Here is an 8,320-nt window from a genome sequence, read left to right on the forward strand (position 1 = left end):
GCAGTACATGTTCATTATCTTATACGAGTTGAGGACACAGCTCTCTCTATGGCCCTCCCCTAGATACAAGTTAGTTGCTTCAAATAAAGGAACCCTTTGAGATCCAGTCCGAAACCAATACAGTTGTCTAAGAATATGTCTGAATTTAATAGGCTAATGAATAGATTAAAATAACACTTGGGACATTGTGCAGTTCCAGTCCAGTTACCAGACGCACTTTATAAAGGCTCAAGGATTCACTTACTCTTCCCACAGGCACTTTAGATGTTTTCAAAAAAAGACACAAAATACAGTAATTTCTCTTGAACAATTTACTTTTGAACATTGTAGTACGTAAAGTATAAAACAGATTTATTGGCATGCAAAAATGAAAGGGATTACACAATAAAACATGTCACAAATAAAACAAAAGAAAGGAGTAATAAAAGTGTTGACGACGTTGTTCTAACCACACGGACTCAGAGAACAACACTATGGTAGGCAGACATCTTCAATCAGATACCTGCCATAAGCCATGTGCCTCAGCACCAGGTGTGCGCTCGGCCAATTCCTTCTTTTGGAAAAGCCTTTGAGGCGTAGTGCAAGGCCACTGCCACGACCTGCAGTCTTATAAATTTTTCTAACAGTTATATGCATCGGACTGTCTTTAAGTTTGAGGTCACCTGCCAAACTCTCATTAATATTAACGGAGGGGTGGAATGGCTTTGCGAGTTCCTGGAAAGTTTTAGAAACTCTGTTGAACACGCCAAGCATAGCCATGTCTAAACTCAGCGTCTCTTCAATAATACGCTGAAGGACTATAGGTGGTAGAAATGGACTGTCCTCTGTTGAAATGGGTGTGCCTGATGGACAGCTTAGGGATTGGAAGGGGTGGCTGACATGGGGAGATGTAGAGGGTGAGATGGGTGTGTCAGCTGGTGAGATGGGTGTGTCAGCTGGTCCTGCAGGGCTAGAGAAAGAAATGAGAGATCAGAATATTGGCTACCATCTTAATGAGCACCAAATAAAAGGAAATAGCAATATATGAACACAGTATATAATACCTTTCACTGCTTGGAGATTGGAAGGGGTGGCTTATATGGGGAGATGGAGAGGGTGAGATGGGTGTGTCAGCTAGTCTTGCAGGGCTAGAGAAAGAAATGAGATCAGTATAGGCTTCCATCTTCATGAGCACCAAATATAATTAAATAGCAAAATATGGACGCAGTATGTAACACCTTTCAAGCGTAAAGGTCTCCAGCAGTTGCCCACACCACCACCTCCTGATAGAGAGCATGTCCACCTGAAAGTAAGTTTATGCTTTAAATGTCTTCATAGCCTGATACAAATCCATGTTACAGTACTGTTTACTCATTGATGGGAACTATGGCAGTGTACATTTTTACAGATGTAGCCATCTCCTCCAGTGAGTACAGTACCTGCAGACAAAGTTAAGTGTATGGCCTATTGGTGCATGTTAACTGTAGCCACCAGATTGGACTAAATTATTAAAAGCCTTATATTTCACACTACAAATCTGATTGAGATTTGAACGAACTCACCTCAATGAAATCATATGGCTTTTGGAGGGTAGAATACATTGCATACTGAAATGAACATACAAATGTGTTAGTTGTTCTGCAAACTAGTAATCAGTTATCACTTCTGAAAATATTGCATCTCACCATCAGCATAAACACCCCACAGCTGTTGCTCTGATGCTGGGGAGATGCTCCCTGTGATGGTAAAAGGGGTGTGTGATTTATTATCAATGATTCTTTTATATGATGCTGCCTACTGATATCTACACTCATTTTGTAGCTTTAATCATACAAAAAGTGTGACACCATTTAGCAGCAACTAGGGTCCATCTGCTTCACTTTATCAAATCATAATTAAAAATAATAATAATAATAAAAAAAGGCCTGCCTATGTACGCTACTCTACTAAATGCAGTGAATCGTGCTACAGCCACAAATTTTACCTCGTCAGCCAAGTAAAATGACTTCCATGGTCCATTGGACACAGCATGTGCCAGGTTACTGAAAAGGTTTGGAAGACGTGTTAGTTGCAATTCATGTCTTTCAAATGTAACATTGAACCCCGTTTAGGAATTGCTGAATCTCTACCATGACTTAATACCCACCTTGAGCCCTAAGAGCATAGTTTAAAAATGGAACTACACCTTCCCATGCTAAAAAGTGACCTGGGAGTAGCAGCAATTCCTAGTAGGGACTTGGAACATATGAACAGGAACAATAAATGCAGAACGAAACAAAAAGGAAGTATAGTCCAAAACAGAACTACCATACTTCCAAAAAAACATAAAACATGATCATACTGTATCTAAGTTCTTGGGTTCTCAAAGCAGTATTTGGGAGGTCTAAATAAATAAATTCTAAAGTAAAGATGCAGATGAGGTTTCTAGTGAACCAATGAATAACCACTTTAAGGGTGTAAACATGGAAATTGCTTTGAATAGAAAAATAGTTACTGCTGCAAGACCCAGAGTTAGATATGAACATAAGGAACCAGTAGGCTGCTTCCTATGAAAAACCTGAAGATTTCTAGGTAGCGGCCATCTCCAAAGCCACTGGGGTGTCTTGAATCAAAATATTGCATAATCCTCAGTCTTGGTTTGAGAACCTGTTAAGAATTTTATTTCATGGAATGGCAAGATAAGGGTTGGTTAAAGACCCAAATCTTACTTCAAACAAAATTACAGTTATAGTAAATAGTAGGGCTGTGTATTGGCAAGAATCTGGCGATATGATACGTATTACGATACAATATATTGCAATATATTTCAGATACTGTGCATAAGGCGATATATATATTGGGATTTTTTTTTAAAGTAGGACTATCATTTTAGAAAAAGTAATATTAAAAAAAGAGAAATGTGCATAAAAGTCAAACAAGTTTACTTTAAGTAAACAATTCGGTACACAGAAAATCAAACTGCCAGTTTGGGATTGTGTTTCACAGGTTCTTAGTGAGCAAATTTCCATTGTTTGCATTTGCACCATATAACGGAAACCGTCGTTTTTAACCACACTGAGCGGGGGCATGTCTTTACAAATGAAATAAACAACAGAGTGGGTTATTTTGGTTGCACGAGTTGAAGTCGTTGGTAATTTGTGCGTTTGAACTTGAGCAGGGGTGAGTTGCGAGTAGGGATGGGAATTGATAAGATTTTATCAATATCAATGCCACTGACGATTCTACTTATCGATCCGATTCTTTAACGATTCTCTTATTGATTCCTGATAGCACTGTGTGGAAAAAAGTATGCTTTTTCGGGAAAAAAACCCAAGTGGTTTTATTTTTTTTAAAGCTTACACTTGAGTAAGAAAACTGTACTTTATGTAATTTATGTAATAAATGAAACCTTATTGTAAAGGGTTATCGATTAGTTATACTCCGATTCAGATGTCTCGTGAGTTCAGTGTTGGAAAGATCAGTTGTTTTAAACATTCATTAAAACAAATCGGTTCACGGGAGTCATTAGTTCGCGAATTGGACGTGTCATTATCGGACGTGTGCGCGTTTGTGTGATTATCCCGGCGGTTAGGACATCCCACAAGATTTGTGTCATCACAAAACATTTTATCACTGGATAGTTTTTTTTCCGTTTATTTAAAGTGTGGTTTATGTCAGCTGAATGTGCGGAACGCTTTTCAGAGAAAATAAGGCAACGTATTTCAGCACAATTCACACCCAGCGGGTAATCTCTGAATGTTCCACATGAAACTTTAGTCTTCCGACCTAACCATCGTGTCGATTTATTTTGATTAATATGTGCGAGGAAGAGAGAGCAAGACAGCACTTAGTTTTGAGACGGTATACTTTCGCCTGGCTCCGCAGAGAGAGAGTGCCCACGCGACCGGGCCTCCGTTTGAGTACCGCATGAAATGTACCAACAAAGCATGAATGAGGATTCAATAATAACAGCACAGTATTTCAGATAGAAAAAAAGCCAAGTCAGAGTGGGATTACTCACACACAATGTCCAGTGCCCAGGCTGCCAGGCAGGGAAAAGCACCACGTCTTTGGATGCAAAGTCACACTGAGGAAAATAAAAAGAGTTCAAAGAGGAACTTGAACATGAGGTTAAAGCTGAGGTACAAGTTCTGTTACATTACTACTCACAATCATTTTAGCAATTGGAGAAGCCTCATATGGAGGAAGCCAGGTGACTACCACATAGGCATCCACAGCCACGGTTGCAATGCCCTTTATTTTGAAAACAGATGCATAACACTTTGTGTAGGCAACAAAAGTATACAGTCAGGAAACATGAATACACAGATTATGTTAAATGTAATAAATGTAACTTACATGTGCATTTGCAGCCTTGACGATAATGTTGAAACAACAATTTGCAATCTAAAAAAACTATGATTAATTAGTAAGGAAATACAGTTAAACACTTGGTTCAGATCTACCGTTGCTTCAACATCTCGTTCTAGGCCCAGAGTCCAAAAGTCAGACCTTTTGAGGATCGAGTTGTTGGCTTGAACAATTTCCTCCTTAGGGTCACCCTTAATATCCAGTACATAGTCCAGCTATGGGGAAATATACAGAACATTATGAATGCATGCATATTTAAAATGTCTAATTCACAAAAACTAATCTCAAACTTACTAATTCACAGAGTCTTGCGTTTGGTTCTCATTTCCAATCAGCAACTGTAAAATTGGGTACGGTCAACAGCTGAAGAGAGCGACTGTAACCTTGAACCTAAATCAAAATAAAGAAATGAGACAAAAATGAGAGGAAATGTGTTATTGGATAAATATACACAATCACTAATACAATGCATACAATATAGAAGATTTCCTTACGTTTAGAGGGTGGTGAAAGATCTGGGTCTGAGCTAAACCCCATTTCTGCTGGCTGAGAGGAGGCGGCAACAACTGGGTCGGGGCTAAGCCCTGTTGGCTGAGAGGCACAGAATTCTGCCTGACCATGCTCATTGAGACACAGCTGAATTTCAGGAGTCACAAGCTTCTTTAATTCCTCCTTGATCTTCTTGTTCTTCCGCTGATTGTAATTGTGAATAACATTACGCATCATGAAAACATGAGCAGATGGCGAGAGCATGTTCATGTAATAGTTGTTTTTTTTTCATGGTTGAGAAGAGTTGTTCTGCAACCTGGCTGTTAATTCTCCCTGCCAGTTCAGGTACCATCTTTATCCTCCGGAGGATATCTTCTGGGTCTTTAGTGTTTCCCTCATGGAATGTGTCGTAGAGACAATAGTGGTCTGCTGACCCAGTCAATGGATGCCCTCCCAGGTCCGGCACAGTTTTCCTAGTGTTAAGCCATGGTAAATTGACCATACCACCATTGGATGCGTACTGCAAGTTTTCATGGCTGGGGTCCAACAACCTACCCTCATGAGGGCTGAAAGGTATCGTCTCAGGCTCTCTAAGGTTAGCATGCACTGCCAGACCTCTTGCAAAGTCATGTATGCATATGTTGGGCATGTGTTTCCAAGATAACAATAAATCAGTAAAGTCCCAGGACTTTCTGCCCTAATTTTAAATTTCAGCGAGACAACCTGTCCACAGGGGCACATAACAACAGCCCAGCCACCTGAGGAGAACAAGTGTTCAAGGAAGTCAAACTAAATTACCAGCAGTAAACCCAATGAGAAAAGATCCACATTGTTGGGACATTTTTTTTACTTACCAGATGCTCCCCAAATCTTTTGAAAGATTTTATCAAATTTGCTTCGGGTTTTCATTTCTTCTCTCAGCCTTAGAACTAATTCCATTTTGGAACCTTGGGAATCAATTCCGCACTCCCTGCAGAGCTTTCGGATGGCATGGACCTGTAATAGATTACCAAAATAAAGGTGTACACTGTAAACACATTTATACTAGCTATATTGATTCTATAGAATAAACCAAACAAAAAAAAACACAAGACCCGTTTACCTTCAAATTGGATACTTCATCCAATAGCCTGTCCTCTGTTACGTCAATCTCTGTCTGTTCTTTTTGGTGCCTTGTTGTGTGGACTTTTTCTTGCTCTTTATTGAGCACCTTGTTGGATTTGCGGGTGTGAGGTCCAATCCACGGGGCCCAGTGGTGGTACGTAGGTTTAACGGCAAAAGGATTTTGTTTATCACCTGATTGAAAAATAGTCTGCATTGATGGCTAGAAATTAACTTTGTAATTCTTAAAGTGGAGTGAGAAAGACAGGGGAAAAAGGTAACAAAGGAATTATAGCTCTCTGGGAAACATTATAAACAAACAATATATTTAAAAAGTCACTTACTTGGAACAAAACCACGTGCAATCCTCTCTAAACATAGAGAGTCCCAGAACTCATCAATGTCCACCTCCCCATCAAATCCATCTGGTGGATCCTCTAGTTCACTGACTAAAATAAAATAAAAATATCAATATACTGTAGTTAGACCACCTGGAGGGGTTCACCATACAAATAAAACCTGTATTGTACCTGCCAATAAGAAGACACAGCTATTGTGGAGATCCATGACCACCACAGGAGGGTGATGTCCACAGCGGACACAGGAGAAGTTATAATCATGGTCTGTCAGTGCTTCAAAATGTAGGTATCCATGTATTAGGCTATTTTTGTTTGGGTACTGCTGTCCCGACGTCAGCTCCCATGTCTCGATGGCTCGACCCAGAGCTGTGTGAGTCTGAAATAAAACAATACTAAATTAGAAAATGTAATTCCATGCAAGTGTGCAACTGGGAAAGTTCCAATTATGTATTTATTGGCCTAATGTCATGACTGTCAGCTAAGAAGCCTCATCCTGCACCTGAGTTCTAATTGCTTAATTAATGGCCTACTGTGCATAAAGATATGGAATATCAGAGTTACGCATTTAACATGCAGTATGGTCACATAATATTCATAAATCACATAAATTTCACGTATTGAAGTTAACATTTGACCTGGAGGCAGTTCCGAAGATACAGGCAAAAATGGAGGGTTAGAATGACTTTGTCATTAAAGTTATGTAAGCCATCCTCCCATTCCTGGTATCGCACCATCATTCCACATCTACTGCATTTTTTCCCATAAGTTGTCACACCTGAAATGCAAAAGTAGATCATTAGAGCATTTAGTGGTATATACAACTTGGAAAAGGAAGAATAACTGTCAATTTTAGTTTAAATGTGACACAGACCCTCGATGATTCCCTTGACAGTAATGATTTTTGCTGATTTGCTGATGATCAGGGGTTCACCAAGGGGAAGATCACCAGGACATTCAGGACAAACACATTCTTTGGGCATCAGATGTTTAGGCACGTCTGACTCACTTGTCAACCCATACACATTTGCAGGCAAGTCTGCAGGAAGCCTTTTCTTGTCGTGAATGTACCTAACAATTCTCCCCAAATCCTGATCTCGAGGGGGATACTGAAAATCGCTTGAGGTGACAGTTTCCACCTCGTCTTCAGAGCCCTGACTATCTTGAGTATCCTCGCTCTCATCTCCCGTGAAGAGCTCCTTTCTTGTCTGGAAAAAGTGCCATTTCGCAATGGCCTTGTGGACACAGGCCTGTTTGGCTTTAACACAATGGCAATGCCACGTGTTATTTGCTGTGTCAAACATGACCATCACTCTGCTAAACTTGTTATAGTAAGACAGATTTGCCTCATAAATGGAAACATATCTTCTTGAGGAAGAGCTTCCCACCTCAACATCAACACTGAAGGGGATCCCTTTAGTGTTTGCCGCCGTTTTTTTCAGAAGACATGCCCTCTTCCGCTCCTCGCTGAACCACCTGTTACTGACAATGTCCCTCAGAACATCCTCCCTTAGTTCTATCTGAGGGCTGAGAGGTGGTAGGCAGTATTGCAGGGACTGCAGATGGGCACAATCAAAGGATATAAACCCACTCCTATGCATCACCTCAGTGTTGCGCACACAGGCATACAGCTCACAACGAATTTGATGGCTTGTCCCCCACGTCCGCTTCTGTACATGAATGGGTGCACTATTGCTGCTGAAGGACTTTACAACAGCAAATATTCCCCTTTCAATCTCTATTGGCTGACATGCCAGATGGCGGTCGGCTGTAATGTCCTCCTTGACAGTTGAGTGGCGTTGTCTCATATGCTGCTTTAATTTTTTTTTTAACCTTTCTGACCCTCGAACGCAGGCCAACTGTTTTTTTTGATTGATGAAGGTCTACCATGGCCTCCACAGGGTGAAGCCGGGCTTCTACCATGGCCTCCATAGAGTTCAGTGGGCCTTCTGCTGGCTGAGGATGGGGTTGGCTTTCTGCTGGCTGAGGATGGGGTTGGCTTTCTGCTGGCTGAGGATGGGGTTGGCATTCTGCTGGCTGAGGAT

General features: G+C 40.7%; 1 pseudogene; it reads right to left on the minus strand.

The window, feature by feature from the left end:
• Positions 1-471: 471 nt before the first annotated feature.
• LOC143740178 (uncharacterized) lies at positions 472-8,083 on the minus strand (annotated as a pseudogene).
• Positions 8,084-8,320: the final 237 nt, after the last annotated feature.

Source organism: Siphateles boraxobius, unplaced genomic scaffold (assembly GCF_051911475.1).
Source record: "Siphateles boraxobius isolate OS27281-9 unplaced genomic scaffold, OSU_SipBor_1 17, whole genome shotgun sequence".
NCBI classification, from domain to species: domain Eukaryota; kingdom Metazoa; phylum Chordata; class Actinopteri; order Cypriniformes; family Leuciscidae; genus Siphateles; species Siphateles boraxobius.